This window comes from Eutrema salsugineum, unplaced genomic scaffold, assembly GCF_000478725.1.
Source record: "Eutrema salsugineum unplaced genomic scaffold, Eutsalg1_0 scaffold_16, whole genome shotgun sequence".
NCBI lineage: Eukaryota > Viridiplantae > Streptophyta > Magnoliopsida > Brassicales > Brassicaceae > Eutrema > Eutrema salsugineum.
The window spans coordinates 6241701-6259314 of record NW_006256858.1 but is presented as its reverse complement, the minus strand read 5'-3'; the positions used below and the strand labels follow the sequence as shown (position 1 = coordinate 6259314).

The 17614-nt window shown below is 32.5% G+C and overlaps 1 long non-coding RNA gene across 2 annotated transcripts; it reads left to right on the top strand.

Annotated features, from left to right (window-relative positions):
• The first annotated feature begins 15006 nt into the window (after positions 1–15006).
• LOC18021472 lies at positions 15007–16359 on the top strand. 2 transcript variants are annotated; one of them, XR_002900278.1, is made up of 4 exons: positions 15007–15107; positions 15202–15366; positions 15897–15924; positions 16061–16359. It is a non-coding gene; the product is annotated as an uncharacterized LOC18021472 (long non-coding RNA). The 2 variants fall into 2 exon arrangements; XR_002900277.1 differs by having other exon boundaries at positions 15023–15107; positions 15207–15366.
• Positions 16360–17614: the final 1255 nt, after the last annotated feature.

Here is a 17614-nt window from a genome sequence, read left to right as displayed (position 1 = left end):
CAACTATTTCAAATGAAAAACAAAAAAATAGAGTTAAGTTTCACTAAAATATGAGTCATTACAACGTAAACGAACAAATTTGACTAAACTATATGTTTAACTATAATAAAAGGAGATATAAACAAAACTATTATAAACCGCTTTAATATTGAAAAGAGACCGTAAAATCTTCAAAGCTTAGCCACCGAATTTGAGAAGAAGATAAATTTCAAACAATCCGAGAAACATGTCAAGTGACTGATATTCGACACTTTTGAAAAGCGAAGCATTGAAAATAGAGAAAGAAGTTCGTCATTAAGACAAAGGATACTGAGGTATCCAAAGAAGATTTTTGAAATAGCATGGCATCAGATGGGGTTTTAGCAACCTGACCTTAACCACAAAGGTAACAATTAGCTGACCAAGTAACATATGAATACATTCGGTAAGCCTCAAAACAAGGAGGAGAGACCACAATCATGACACTTTTGAAAAACAAAGCATTGAAAATAGAGAAAGAAGTTCCGTCATTCAGACAAAGACTGAGGTATTCGAGGAAGATTTTTGAAATAACATGACATCAGATAAGGTTTTAGCAACCTAAGAGCATCTCCAATGTATGACTGCATATTTTTCTTTATTTTGGAGTAACTCCAAAATGGAGTTGGGTTTTACTCCAATGTAAACTCCATTTTTTCCTCCAAAATGGACTTATGACAAAAAAAATAGAGAAACTCTATTTTTTGCTCCATATTTGGAGTAACTCCATTTTTTACTCCATTTTGGAGTGAGAATTGGAGTAGGGTTGGAGATAATCTTGCTGCAAACTCTATTTTGCAGTAAAATTTGGAGTAGGGTTGGAGATGGTCTAACCTTAACCACAAAGGTGACAATTAGCTGACCAAACAGCATCTAAATACATTCAGTAAACCTCAAAACAAGGAGGAGAGACCAAAATCATGACACTTTTGAAAAAAGAAGCACTGAAAATAGAGAAAGAACTTCCGTCATTAAAACAAAGACTGAGGTATCCGAAGAAATTTTTTGAAATAACATGGCATCTGATGGGGTTTTAACAACCTAACGTTAACCACAATGGTAACAATTAGCTGACCAAGCAGCATCTGAATACATCCGGAAAGCCTCAAAACAAGGAGGAGAGACCAAAATAACTTGCCTCGTGTGGGATCTTCGAGCTTTGATTTCTAAATCTATTATTAAAAAAGTTAAAGCTATATGCCTCTAAGAATGTCCACATATGATTTAAAAGTTCAATTTTATTGAATCACATCAATATTTAAATCAAAAAAAATTTCAAAAGACATCCACATCATTATCTATATGCCTCTAAGGACATCCACATGAGATTTAAAAGGTCAATCTTATTAGTGTACATCAATAACTAAACTTAAATTTTTTCTAAATTATAAAATTACATTGCTAATACAAAACAGTATAGGAAAAATTGTAAATTAAAATTATTCTATTATTTATTTTCAAGGCATCCACATCAACATTTAAAAATTCAATTCTATTTGTATATATCAAAATTGATAATAATAAAAGGTTCACTAATTCTAATATTATGGTTAAGTAAATTAGAAAAAATAAAATAAAACAATTCTATTAACAACAAAAAAAAACCAAACATGATATTATGATCTCCATTATCACTATTTAAGTTACAAATTTAATTTATTATCTATAAAAAATTATGCTACTTATACAAGTTTAAATTACTTGATTTGAAGACTTTTCACGTAGAATTTTAAATAACTAATAATTATGATATATATTAATCTAAATTTTTTTTTTCTCACATATATAAACATATTTCCACATAATCTCATGTAATATATTATGCGAAAATGATCAAAAAATTATATTTTATATATTCGACTTGGAATTGCAATATATTAATGTAGAAGTTATTAGTTTTGAGTTGTTCAATTTGTTATTTTATTATTTCTAAATCTTTATATATTAAATTGTGCCAACTTTATCTACTTAATTATAATTATAAGAAGTGAAAATGAATATGATAAAGCTGATATAATCATATAAAAATAATTAAAATAAATAAATATGATATATTCATTGAAAAAACAAATATAACAAGAATAAAAATGAACATGATGAAAACAAATTCATTCTTATTAGAAGAGATGGCCTATAATCATTGAAAAATTATACAAACGTTTACACAACTAATTAACAAAAATATATTTAATTCATAATTTTGTGTGATTTTATTCATTTTACATTCAACTATTATTTTGGTTTCCAAAATAAAGTTGTTATTAATCTCAAGACAAAATATTATTTATTAGTTTATTTTTTAATTATGTATCGGTTAAACAAGAGAATAAATAAATATGATATATTCATTGAAAAAACAGATATAACAAGAATAAAAATGAACATGATGAAAATAAATTCATTCTTATTAGAAGAGATGGTCTATAATCATTGAAAAATTATTCAAACGTTTACACAACCAATTAACAAAAATATATTTAATTCATAATTTTGTGTGATTTTATTCATTTTACATTCAGCTATTATTTTGGTTTCCAAAATAAAGTTGTTATTAATCTCAAGACAAAAGATTATTTATTAGTTTATTTTTTAATTATGTATCGGTTAAACAAGAGAAGAGAAAAGATTAAACTTTAAATTTTATTATTTTTATTGTTTTTAAAGAACACATATATAATTGGAATAAAAGTGAAAATGATGAAAAAAATTATCTTCATGATTTAAAGAAGTGAATGTATAATATTTTATCATTATGTCAATACTATGTTTAAAAAAGTAGCATTTGATTAATTTGTAAAAATTTTAGTTGGTTGAGATATATTAACTTATAAGTGGCTCTTGTAATCTTGAATATAAATTAGATGTATGCACACATATTTAGAGGCTCTTACATTAGCAATCAAATTTTTGTCACATACTATAATAAAATTTAAGTTTTTTTTCCTTTGTGTGCAATCATTTCAATTTAAAAAAACAAAGAGTTAGGTTACACTAAAGAATGAGTTATTACAACGTAAAATAACAAATTTGACTAAATTATCTGTTTAAATATTAGCTAAATTACAAAGAATATGATGAAAGGAGATATAAACAAAGCCACTACAAGCTGCTTTAATATTTCAAAAGAGACCATAAAATCTCTAAAGTTTAACCATCGAATTTGAGAAGAATGATAAATTCCAAGCAATCTGAGAAACGTGTCAAGTGATTGATACTCGAAACTTTTAAAAAATGAAGCACTGAAAATAGAGTAAGAGGTTCCGTCATTAAGGCGAAGGAGATTGAGGTATCCGAAAAAGATTTTTGGAATAACATTGCATCTAACAGAGTTTTAACAACCCAACCTGAACCACAAAGGTAACAATTAGCTGACCAAGCAATATCCGAATACATTAGGTAAATTTCAAAACAACGAGGATAGACCAATATCACTTACCGCAACGGATTTCGTGTGGGTATTTCTAAATCTATTACTAATAAAAGTTAAAGTTATATCTCTCTAAAAGTGTTCACATAGGATTTAAAGTTCAATTTTATTGGTCCACATCAATATTCAAAACTAAAAAAATTCCACATTTAAAAATTATATTGTTAACAAAAAATATATTTATAGAAATTTTTTTAAAATAATAGTGTCAACAAATTTTTCTATTATTAATAACAGTTAAAGTTATATTATTTTCAAGGCATCCGCATCAGTATTTAAAAATTCAATTTTATTCGTATATCAAAATTGTAAATTAAAAAAAGTTTCTTAATTCTACTATTATTGTTAAGATAATAAATTAAAAACTAAAGAGTTCTATTAACAAAAAACAACCTGATATTAAAATCGTCAATATCACTGTTTAAGTTACAAATTTAATTTGTTATCTATAATAAAAATATATCCTACTTATACAAGATTAAGTTATTTGATTTTAAAATTTTTCACGTAAAATTTTAAATAACTAATAACTATGATTTATATTTATCTAAATTTTTGTTACATATGCAAAAAAAAAATTTCACATAACCTCATGTCATATATTATGCAAAAATAATAAAAAATATATTTTATATATTCGATTTGAAATTGCAATAGATTAATCGAAATTCTTAGTTTTTAGTTTTTCAATTTGTTATTAATTTTTCTATATTTATATGTATTAAATTGTACCGGTTTTTCCTACTTAATTATAATTAGAAAAAGTGAGAATGAATATAATGAAACTGAATATAATCATACAAAAATCTTTAAAATATATAAATAAGATTGAAAAAAATATATATAACAAGAATAAAAATGAACATGATAAAAAAAAATTTCATTCTTATTAGAAAAGATGATGTATAATCATTGAAACACAACCAATTGACAAAAATATATTTAATTCATATATTTTGTGTGATTTTATTCATATCAAATTCAACTATTATTTTGATTTCAAAACTAAAGTTTTTATTAATCTCAAAGTAAATATTTTATTTATTAGTTTGTTTTTTAAATTAAAAAATCAAATAAGATTTTTGTATTGGTTAAACAAGAGCAGAAAAAACAAATTTTAATTTTTTAAATGACACATATATAATTAAAATAAAAGTGAAAATGATAAAAAAACTTTTTTTCTTTTTAATTTAAAGAAGGGAATATATAATATTTTATCATCATGTCAATACTATGTTAAAAAAATAGCATTTGATTAATTTGTAAAAATTTTAGTTAGTTTGAGTATATTAACTTATAAGTGTTTGATAAAATAACAAATTACGACATATATATATTAAAACAAAAATTGTTAAAACATCACAATTTACATTAAAATTATTATATTACATCATAGTATTTTTAATATATTATCAAAATACTAATATATAAAATTTATATCATAAAAATATAATTAGTTATATATAATTTTTTATCAACAAAATCTCCACCCTACGCGTGGGTGCAAAATCTAGTATACTAATAAAAGTTGAAGCTATAGGTTTCTAAGGGTGTCCACATAGGATTTAAAATATAATTTTATTGGTCCACATCATCATTCAAAAATAAAGAAAATTTACAAAATTTTAATATTATTGCTGAATAAAAATATTAAGAAAGTTTATAAATTCTAATATTATTGCTGAATAAAGAAATTCTGTATAAATTTTTTATTGGTCTACCTCGACATTGAAAATTAAAAAGTTTCCAAATTCTATTATTGTTTTTAAAAATTATTAAAGATAAAGAAATTATACATAAAATTTCTATTAATAAAAGAACCTAAAATAAATAATATTAAAATAGGAGACCATAAAATCTCCAAAGCTTTACCACCAATTTTGAAAAAAATGATAAATTCTAAACAATACGAGAAACATGTCAAGTGATTGATACTCGACACTTTTGAAAAAGAAGTTATGTTATTAAGACAAAGAAGACTCAGGTATCCAAGGAAGATTTTTGAAATAACATGACATTTGATGGGGTTTTAACAATATAACTTTAACCACAAAGGTTACAATTAGCTGACCAAACAGCATCTGAATACATTCGGTAAGTCTCAAAACAAAACACTCAAAATAGAGAAAGAAATTCTTTAGATGGTGTCCACATAGGATTTTAAAAGGTAATTTTATTAATCCACATCAATATTCAAAATCAGGAAACTTTACAAATTCTAATAGTATTGTTGAATAAGGAAATTAAGAAAGTTTACAAATTCTAACTATTTCTGAATAAAAATTCTATATAAATTTTTTATTGGTCCACCTCAACATTGAAAATTATTTTTTTTTCAAATTCCATTATTATTTTTAAGAATTATTAAAGATAAAGAAATTATATATAAAATTTTTATTAATAATAAAAAACTAAAATAAATAATATTAAAATTAAAAATTTTAAATTTAAATTAGATCTACACACACATATTTAGGGACTCTTACATTAGTATCCAAATTTTTGTCACATAACCATTTCAAATAAAAAAAAACAAAAAATAGAGTTAGGTTTCACAAAAAATGAGTCATTACAACGTAAAAGAACCAACTTGGCCCAAACTATAAGTTTAACTATTAGCTAAATTACAAAGAATATAATGAAACAAGATATAAACAAAGCCATTACAAGCCGATTTAATATCGAAAAAGAGACCAAAAAATCTCTAAAGCATGGCCACCGAATTTGAGAAGAATGATAAATTTCAATCAATATGAGAAACATGTCAAGTGATTGATACTCGACACTTTTAAAAAACAAAGCACTAAAAATAGAGAAAGAGGTTCCGTCATTAAGACGAAGGAGATTGAGGTATTTGAGAAAGATTTTTGAAATAATAAGGCATCTAATACAGTTTTAACAACCTAACATTAACCACAAAGGTAACCATTAGCTGATCAAGCAGCTTCCAAATACATTCGGTAAGCCTCGAAACAAGGAGACGAGACCAAAATCATGACACTTTTAAAAAACAAAGCACTGAAAATAGAGAAAGAAGTTCTATCATTAAGCCAAAGATTGAGGTATCTGAGGAAGATTTAAAAGGTCAATTTTATTAATGTACATCAATAACTAAAATTCAAAAAAATTTCTAAATTAAAAAAAAATTACATTGTTAGTAAAAAACAATATAGAAAAATTGTTAATTAAAACTATTATATTATGAATAACAGTTAAAGCTATATTATTTTCAAAGCATCCACATCAGCATTTAAAAATTAAATTTTATTCGTATATATCAAAATTGTAAATTTAAAAACAATTCCTAATTCTATAAAGAAAATAAATTAAAGAATAAAAAATCTCTAATGACAAAAAAAAACATAATATTAAAATCTTCATTATTACTGTTTAAATTATAAATTTAATTTATTATCTATAAAACTATATGCTACTTATACAAGTTTATGTTACTTGATTCTAAGGCTTTTTGATATGATCGTGATGAGCTCAGAGGAGGAGGAACCAGAGGTAGCTGGCAGGATCACTCGTTCCAGAGCTAGAGAGATGGCTAAGGAGGCTCACGCACTCATTGCCACAGAGGACAGCGATCACCAGGAGGCTGGAGCCCACATCTTCAACATCTCTATCTTGAAGAATGAAGAACCCAGTAACAATGACTAGGTAACTTAGGTGATGATTCTGTACTCTTTTCCTTGGTGAGGATTTTGGAAGGCAAGGAGGTTCTTCTCCAAGGTTTTTAACGAGGCAGAAATCATTGCTACGTCGAGTTACTTAGAAGTTGTTACTAATGGGTAATAATGTGCAAAGTCACAATGACTTGTGCACTAGTTGTTTTAGGCGCACCACTTAGGATTTAGAAAGGACGCCTCGCTGTTTTATTTTTAAATCAAACTTCGTGTTGTTTTTATTTCAGACTTCGTGTAGTTTGTTATTAGGGCTGCGATTTTCTCTCTTACTCTATAAAGTAGAGAAAATCGCCTATGTCATATGGAGTGAAGAATTTTGATCAAACTTTTAACGTGTTCTTCTCTCTTTGATTTCTGAGAACTAAAAAAAAACTCTGAAATCCGAATCTCTTAAAAACTAATCTGTTTACAAGAGATTCTTCTATCCCACCATTCCATCGGTTCTATCTCTTCCACCATACCATCGATTTGAGAAACCAAACCATCATCTCCCTTCATCGATCCGCCGCACCATCACACATCCACGACTCGATCCGCCGAGTATCCATCATCCTCATCAAGCCATCATCGTGTCACCACCACCACCATATCGCCTCATCGATACAGCCTGTTCATTACATCGCTGCCTCTATTGCCTTGTTCTTCAGAGTTGATCACCTAGGATCGTATCACGTGGTATCAGAGCCAACTCTGAACCAAAGGCTGAGAATTCTCTAACCCTAATCGCGATTTTTGATCTAAATTTGTAATCTGGATTCGTGCTTCAATTGTTAGGGCTTAGCGAGTTCGGTATTGTATGCATCGAACTGATTTTTTTTATTTGCTGTATAATTATCGTGTTTTGCGTTAAGTCTGTTTTGTGTCAAGTCAAGTTTGTTAGGTTCCTGCTGTTAGATCGAGTTAGATCGTGTTTAGCTGTTTATCTGCTTCGAGTCGAGTCTGAGAGATCGTGTCTAGGGTTCCTGCTGTATCGTTTGTTTTCTCGTTTAGGTTTATTAGAAGTTTTCGTGGTTTGTGTCGCTATACTTCTAGGGTTTTCGGCTGTTTCGTTTAGATTTGATAAGAGAGTCTTGTATTTTCGTTTGTTAGTTTATAAAAAAAAAAAAAAAAAATTTCGTTAAATTTCATTAGTTTCGTTAAGTTAGTTTTTAGATTTCGTGGGGATCTTTTAATTTTTTTTTATGATGCGTTTAGTTTTGCTGTTTTTGTGATTCTTTCTAAAACAAGTTACTGCGAGTTCTTTTTAAAAATTTTTTTTCAGGTACCATGGAGCTTTCGGCTGAGGCAATGGAAGCTCTGAACCGAGCAATGTCTCAGCAAATCAAAGAAGCGAATCAAGCCATAGCAACTCAGCTCACCCAACAAATCGAACAACTCAACGACAAGTTCGAGACCAAGATGAGTGATCTGCTCAAAGATCTCAGTGCAAGTGGAGAAGAGTCGTCTCAAACTCCAACTCCGTCAGAAGCAATGCGCTTAGCTAAGGGTAAAGGGCATATAGGATCTTCCCGGAAACTTCCACGCCACCCAACACCTTCCGAAGCCAGGACTAAAGCTAAGTCCAGTCGAAGCCAGATTGGGGGCAGAGAGACTACGTTTAATCCGAGGAGGAACCCTACTGGTGCAGATCGAGATGGCCCAAGGGTAGATCGTCAGAACCGCAGAGAGGAATATATTGCTGGGCATCGAGTTACCCTGGAATCAGACCCAGAATACTATGAGGAGGACGAAGCTTCTGATCATAGCAGAGAAACTGTGAGACGAGATGGAGGCTGAGGACATGGTCGAGATTATGATCCTCTACGTCAGCAGCTGCGTCACATCAAAATCCAGTATCCTCCTTTCCACGGAACTAATGATCCCGAAGCTTATCTAGATTGGGAAAGGAAGATGGAGTCTAATTTTCTGGTCCAAGGAACCTACGAGCTCAACAAGGTGAAAATTGCAGTTTCAGAATTTCATGGGTATGCGCTTCTGTGGTGGGAGCAGTTGGGAGTCACCAGAAATCGCCTGAGGGAACTTCCGATTACTACTTGGGATCAGCTTATTATACAGATGAGGAAGCGGTTCGTTCCGGCCCATCACCAGCGCGAAATGCTCAACAAGCTCAGGCGCCTCGTCCAAGGTACGAAGTCTGTTCGAGATTATTATCAAGAATTGGAAACTTTGCTCATTCGTGCAGATTTACGAGAAGGCGAAGAGATGGTAATGTCGAGATTTCTTGGAGGACTTAACCGAGAAATTCAAGACAAGGTGGAACTTCAGGATTTCGCAGATATACAAGAGATGGTGCATAAGGCTGAATTGGTGGAATCTCAAGTCAAGAGGCGAATCATCAAGTCCACATTCACGCCTAGTGTACCTAAGCCTAAGGAGATCAGCAAGCCAGCTTACTCCAGGGACATCAAACCGCCCTCTACTGGAGTTAAAGAAGAAGCTAAAGCTGAGTTCAAGCCTCGAGGTGGCACTTCTATCAGCAATGTGAGGTGTTTCAAATGTCAAGGAATGGGACATTACTCTCGAGATTGCCCAAACAAGAAGGTTTTCTTGTTACATGAAGGAGGAGAGATAGTTCCTCAAGAGGATTCAGAGGCCGAATATGAATTAGAGGAAGAGGAAGAAGCTGCTGCTGTGGGCGAGATGCTGGTTGCCAGAACGACTTTGAGTGTTCAGAGTCAACCTGAAGAGACTTGTCAGCGAGAGAACCTGTTCCATACGAGATGCTTCATTCAAGGAAAAGTTTGTAGCCTGATCATAGATGGAGGAAGTTGTACTAATGCTGCAAGCGAAGAGATGGTTAAGAAGCTCCAGCTCAAGACTATTCCTCATCCAAGGCCGTATAAGCTTCAGTGGTTGAATGACAGTGGGGCCTTGACCGTATCTCAGCAAGTTATGGTTTCTCTATCTATTGGGAAGTATGAAGATGAGATTCTATGTGATGTTATTCCCATGGGTTCGAGTCATGTGTTGCTAGGCAGACCGTGGCAATCAGATCGTAGGGTGATACACGACGGTTATACCAACAAGCACTCATTCGAATTCAAAGGTCACAAAATTACCCTCCTACCTCTCACGCCTACCGAGATTTACCAGGATCAGATCCAGATGAAGCTCAAGGAGAAGGAGAAAGTCGCCAACAGCCTCTACATAAACCACAGTGAATTTTCTAAACTCTTTGATCCTGAAATGACTACTTTTATGTTTGTGTACAAGGAATCCCTTGTTAGTACTAACCCTTCACAGGAGCTTCCTAGTGCTATGTTTGAGATTTTGCAGGAATACAAGGACGTTTTTCCAGTAGAAATTCCACCAGGGCTACCTCCAATTCGCGGGATAGAGCATCAGATTGACTTGGTACCAGGATCAGCCTTACCTAACAGGCCAGCATACCGAACCAATCCTGTAGAGACTAAGGAGCTGCAGAAGCAAGTGGAAGAGCTGATGAGCAAGGGACATATCCGAGAAAGCTTGAGTCCATGTGCGGTTCCAGTTCTGTTGGTGCCAAAGAAAGATGGTTCCTGGAGGATGTGTGTAGACTGCCGAGCTATCAACAACATCACGGTGAAGTATAGGCATCCGATTCCAAGACTAGACGATATGCTGGATGAGCTCTGTGGATCGACAATCTTCTCTAAGATCGACTTGAAGAGTGGATATCATCAGATCAGAATGAAGGAAGGGGATGAGTGGAAGACGGCATTCAAGACAAAGCAAGGACTCTACGAGTGGCTGGTTATGCCGTTTGGCCTCACCAATGCTCCCAGCACCTTCATGAGACTAATGAACCATGCCCTGAGACCATTCATTGGCGTGTTCGTAGTGGTGTATTTCGACGATATCCTCATCTACAGTAAAGGTTTGGAAGAACATCTAGATCACATCAGATCGGTTCTTGATGTTCTTCGCTCTCAATCTCTCTTTGCTAATTTATCTAAATGTTCATTCTGCACTAACGAAATTGTTTTCTTAGGCTTTGTAGTAAGTGCAGGAGGAGTTAAAGTAGATGAAGAGAAGATAAAAGCTATCAAGGAGTGGCCAACCCCCAAGAATATTGGAGAAGTCCGAAGTTTCCATGGCTTAGCAGGATTCTACAGGCGTTTTGTTCGTGATTTCAGCACCATAGCCGCGCCCTTAACAGAAGTAATCAAGAAAGACGTGGGGTTCAAGTGGGGAGAGGCGCAAGAACAGGCTTTTACAGCCCTTAAAGAGAAGCTTATCAATTCGCCCTTACTAGTACTTCCTGATTTTACTAAGACTTTTGAGATTGAATGCGATGCTTCTGGTGTAGGTATTGGCGCAGTTCTTATGCAGGATAAGAAGCCCGTTGCTTACTTCAGCGAAAAGTTAGGAGGATCAACGCTGAATTATCCCACGTATGACAAGGAGTTATACGCATTGGTTCGAGCTCTCCAGACGTGGCAGCATTACCTATGGCCTAAGGAATTCGTCATTCATACCGATCACGAGTCTCTAAAGCACCTCAAGGGTCAGCAGAAACTTAACAAAAGACATGGGCGATGGATGGAGTTCATTGAGACATTCCCCTCAATTGTTAAGTACAAAAAAGGTAAAGATAATGTGGTCGCAGACGCATTATCCCGGAGGTACACTCTTATTTCGACTTTAACATCAAAGTTGATTGGATTTGAATACATTAGAGATCTTTATGAATCTGATACTGATTTTTCTGAGAGCTATGCCAAATGTCATAAGTTTGCCTGTGAGAAATTTTATAGACAGGATGGATACTTGTTCTTCAGTAACCGATTGTGCATACCACGAGGATCTATTCGAGAGTTACTGGTACGAGAAGCTCATGGAGGTGGATTAGCTGGACATTTCGGTGTCACAAAGACACTTCTTGGGCTACAAGAGCACTTCTACTGGCCGAACATGAAGAAGGACGTTGAGAAAATCTGCTCTAGATGTGTCGTATGTAAGATGGCTAAGAGTAAAGTTCAACCTCACGGTTTGTATACTCCTTTGCCTATTCCTTCTCAACCTTGGACTAATATTTCTATGGATTTTGTAGTTGGCTTACCTCGCACCAGAAATGGTAGAGATTCTATTTTTGTAGTTGTTGACAGGTTTAGCAAGATGGCTCACTTCATCGCTAGCCACAAGACATATGATGCTGTGAATGTAGCTAACTTGTTTTTCAGGGAAGTAGTACGACTGCATGGAATGCCACAGGTTATCGTTTCAGATCGAGACACGAAGTTCTTAGGACACTTTTGGCGAACGCTTTGGGCTAAGCTGGGAACAAAGCTCTCATTCTCAACTACATGTCATCCTCAGACCGATGGACAGACCGAGGTGGTGAATAGAATGTTGTCTACACATCTAAGGACTTTGGTGAAAAGTAACCTCAAGACATGGGAAGAGTGCCTGCCTCATGTCGAGTTTGCTTACAATCACGCTAAGCATTCTGCTACTCTCTTTTCTCCTTTTGAAATTGTATATGGGTTTAATCCACAATCACCTCTAGACTTGATCCCTTTGCCTTTAAGTGGAAAATGCAGCTTGAATGGCAAGGAGAAAGCTGAACAGGTCCGAAGAATACATGCTAAGGCTAAGGAGAACATCGAGAAGAAAACAAAGCAGTATGAGAAGCATGCCAACAAAGGACGAAAGGAGCTGATTTTCGAAGAAGGAGATCTGGTGTGGATCCATCTGAGGAAGGAGCGATTTCCAGCTGAGCGAAAGAACAAACTAATGCCCAGAGTTGATGGACCATTCGCAGTCATCAAAAGAATCAACAACAACGCCTATCAGATTGATCTTCAAGGTAAGTATGATGTTTCTGATACGTTCAATGTTTCTGACTTGCTTCCTTTTGTTGCAGATTCAGATTTGAGGGCAAATCCTTTTCAAGAGGGAGAGGATGATATGATCGTGACGAGCTCAGAGGAGGAGGAACCAGAGGTAGCTGGCAGGATCACTCGTTCCAGAGCTAGAGAGATGGCTAAGGAGGCTCACGCACTCATTGCCACAGAGGACATCGATCACCAGGAGGCTGGAGCTCACATCTTCAACATCTCTATCTTGAAGAATGAAGAACCCAATAACAATGACTAGGTAACTTAGGTGATGATTATGTACTCTTTTCCTTGGTGAGGATTTTGGAAGGCAAGGAGGTTCTTCTCCAAGGTTTTTAACGAGGCAGAAATCATTGCTACGTCGAGTTACTTAGAAGTTGTTACTAATGGGTAATAATGTGCAAAGTCACAATGACTTGTGCACTAGTTGTTTTAGGCACACCACTTAGGATTTAGAAGGGACGCCTCGCTGTTTTATTTTTAAATCAAACTTCGTGTTGTTTTTATTTCAGACTTCGTGTAGTTTGTTATTAGGGCTGCGATTTTCTCTCTTACTCTATAAAGTAGAGAAAATCGCCTATGTCATATGGAGTGAAGAATTTTGATCAAACTTTTAACGTGTTCTTCTCTCTTTGATTTCTGAGAACTAAAAAAAAAACTCTGAAATCCGAATCTCTTAAAAACTAATCTGTTTACAAGAGATTCTTCTATCCCACCATTCCATCGGTTCTATCTCTTCCACCATACCATCGATTTGAGAAACCAAACCATCATCTCCCTTCATCGATCCGCCGCACCATCACACATCCACGACTCGATCCGCAGAGTCTCCATCATCCTCATCAAGCCATCATCGTGTCACCACCACCACCATATCGCCTCATCGATACAGCCTGTTCATTACATCGCTGCCTCTATTGCCTTGTTCTTCAGAGTTGATCACCTAGGATCGTATCACTTTTCATGTAGAATTTGAAATAACTAATAATTATAATTTATATTATTTTTTTTTTCACATATGCAAAACATATTTCCACATAATCTCATGTAATATATTATGCAAAAATGATCAAAAAATTATATTTTCTGTATTCGATTTGGAATTACAATAGATTAATGTATAAGTTTTTAGTTTTTAGTTGTTAAATTTTTTTTTCATTTTTCTAAATTTATATGTATTAAATTGTATCGACTGCCTACTTAATTATAATTAAAAGAAGTAAGAATGAATATGATGAAACTGAATATAATCATACAAAAATTATTAAAATAAATAAATATGATCTATTAGTTGAAAAAACAGATATAACAAGAATAAAAATGAATATGATGAAAAAAATTATTCTTATTAGAATAGATGATGTATAATCATTGAAAAATTATTTAAACGTTTATCCAACCAATTGACAAAAATATATTTAATTCACAAATTTTGTGTGATTTTCTTTATTTTATATTTAACTATTATTTTGGTTTCAAATATAAAGTTGTTATTAATCTCAGTGGAAATTGCTAAAAATAACCAGAATTTGAGTCCAAATGCAAAAGTATACCCCAAATTCAACCTAATGCAAAAATAGGTCAGAAGGGTAGAGAAATTACTATTCTCTCCTACATGAGCAAACAAAAAAACAGAGAGCTCAATTACAATTTTAACCCCAAGAAGTCTGCAAATAATAGTAAAATCTGCTTAGCAGACTTATAAAGAAGTCTGCTATATTATTAAATCTTAAATTTTATTTTAAAAATTATACAAAAATAATTTGATTTAAAATTTGTTTCTATAAATCAAATATAAACAATTATAATGTATATAAATTAAAATTTAATATAACTGAATCAAATTAGACCAACAAAAATAAAATCATAACTGAATAATTTTAATTTAGGGTTACAGACTACTTTATGAAGTCTGCTCAAACCATAATCGAAATTAAAATAAAATGTACATAGACCAGAATTTAATTAACATAACCGGATATAACCGAATATTTTCAACCTATTATATAAATGAAAATTTTACCCTAATCCAGAAAACCTCCACTTTGATCTCTCTCTAAAACGGCGCTGCATTCTCTCTGTCGCCGTTATCCTCTTTCGAAAACATCATCGCAATAATGTCAACACCGATTCATCGTCGTCATCTTCAACTCGGTCTTGATCTTCTTCTTCTTTCTACCAATACCTATTTTTGGGTTTTATGTCGCATAATCTCTCATTTTGCTTGTTTGATTTTGTTTTCTGAAAGGAAAGTTAGCGACTTTGATCGACTTCGATGAAGCTTTGACAAACCCAGGGTTGTCTGATCATTGTGGCCTGTTTCCGAGAGATTTTTGTACTTGAGAGGTTAAAGAAGACGAAACAGCAAGAAGATAAATGGGTTGTGCTGGATCGACACAGTCGCAAGGAGAAGGTGTGAGACTTCTCTATTATCACTCGAATCTCTCTTAGTTTATCGCTTTAAATTTACTTGTTTTGTTTGCTGGATTTTGGGCGTAAAGATAACATTTTTTTGTTAGATTTGGATCTTCTATTTTTAGATGCTGTATGTATGTGTGTTTTCATGTCTATGTGCATGTATTATCCCTCATTATGATTGGCTTATTCTTATGATGTTAACTAAGTCGTAAAGGTAAGTTCTTTAGCCTTTTGAGATTGGCAGTTAGTAGTTTTTGCACAGTAAACTAGCTGAGATCACTTGGTTTTGCGGTGGACATTGCAGGGTGTAGCCAACTTCTTTGGTATAGATGTGTTCTTTGTTGTTCGATAATTACCTGATTTGATGCCTTCTGCAAATTTGTTAAAAGATGGGTTTTAATTTGATCATAATGAGTGTAGGTATATAATTTGACTCGTTGGATGAATGCATATACATATGGTCGATGATAGACATAGATATCTATAAAATGGAGATTTTATTTGTTTTATTGTTTTATGCATCAGGTATAAACAATTCTGTTGCTGGTTACAGGTATAAAAATTAATATCGATTTTTGAGTGGTGCTTTCGTTTTATATTATTGATTACAAATGAAATTAAGGGTGCTTTTGTTTGAGTGGTGCTTTCGTTTTATATATTTGAGTGGTGCTTAAACATTTGTCTACTAGGAAAGAAGAGCTCTTGAAGAGAATCTCCAGAAAAACAGCAACTCTAAATCATCACCAAGAACAGCTGAGAAAAAGAGCAATGATGGACTCAATAGATGATTCCTCCTAAACGAGAGATGAGAGTTTCAAGGAGTGAATCTTGTTAGTTAATGTTAGACTTGTAGCAGATTTTAGAATTGTAACATTTTCTTATTCTTTTTTTTTTGTTAAATTGATGATTATTTAAAAAATGTTAGCTTGTCAACAAGGCTGAAGAAGTATAATGTACAAAAACAACCTGGTTTTACATTATAATTCAATGTCCCAAAATATTCCAAGTGATTGAATTTTGTACCACTTTTAAAACCACAAATTATGCCAACTTCTTAACTAGAAGAAGAGTTCAGATACATTAAATTCTCTAAGTTAACAAATAGCAACATGTTGGTGTTACTAGCACCAGAATCTACAAATACATAACCCCACAAATTATTACAATCTATGAAATAGATAGATGAAATCTGCATAGAAGTATGCAAACTAAAAAGTTGATTTTTCAAATTCATACAAATGCAAGACTTCAAGAAGTCTACCACATATTACGAAGTAGACTTCTTTATAAGTCTGCAAAAATCTGCTAAAAGCCTAATTAAACAAAAAAATCATTACTTTGTAATTATAACACATCACCACGTCAAACTCATACAGATGCAATATACAAAACAAATAAACATAACAAACACAAGAACATTATTTTTACCAATAACATATATTCTAAAAATAAATTTTAAAAAAATGAATTAGGCAGACTTCATATGCAGTCTGCTATGATATGCTAATATGTAACTTCAGACTTCGTCTGCAGACTTCATATGAAGTCTGCTTAGATGTGTTAATTACCAATTAAATCAAGAAAATTCATAACTTTATAATTGTAACATATAACCACGTCAAACTCATATATATGCAACACAAAAAAAGAAATAAACATGTCAAAACAAGAAAATCATTTTTACAAGTAACAAATATTTCAAAATGAATTTTTAAGAAAAATAATTAGGCGCAGTCTGCTATGATGTGCTAATACGTAACAGCAGACTTCATCTACAGACTTCTAAAAAAGTCTGCTTATATATGCTAATTACCTTTCAAATAAAAAAAATTCATAACTTTATACTTATAACACATAAACACACCAAACTCATACAAGTGCAAAAATCATACCTAAAATGCATTTACAATTTAAAATTTTAAAAAAAAATTACAAATATTTTATAAAATGCATTTTAAAAATTTAAAAAATACAGACATCCGTTCGAAATCTGCTGGGAAAATTTCACGTTGAAGTCATCTAAAAAAAAAAGGTTATTTTTGCATTTGACCAAATATTTGACTTTTGGTAGTAGACTTCTTTTTGCAGTCTGCGAGAAGAAAATATTATTTTTGCAATTGACCAAAAGTTTGACTTTTAGAGCAGACTTCTTAAGAAGTCTGCTCACGAGTAAAATAAGTCTGCTATAGTAAAGAAGTCTGCTTGTGAAGTCTACTGTACAAAAGAAGTCTACTCAAGGTTAT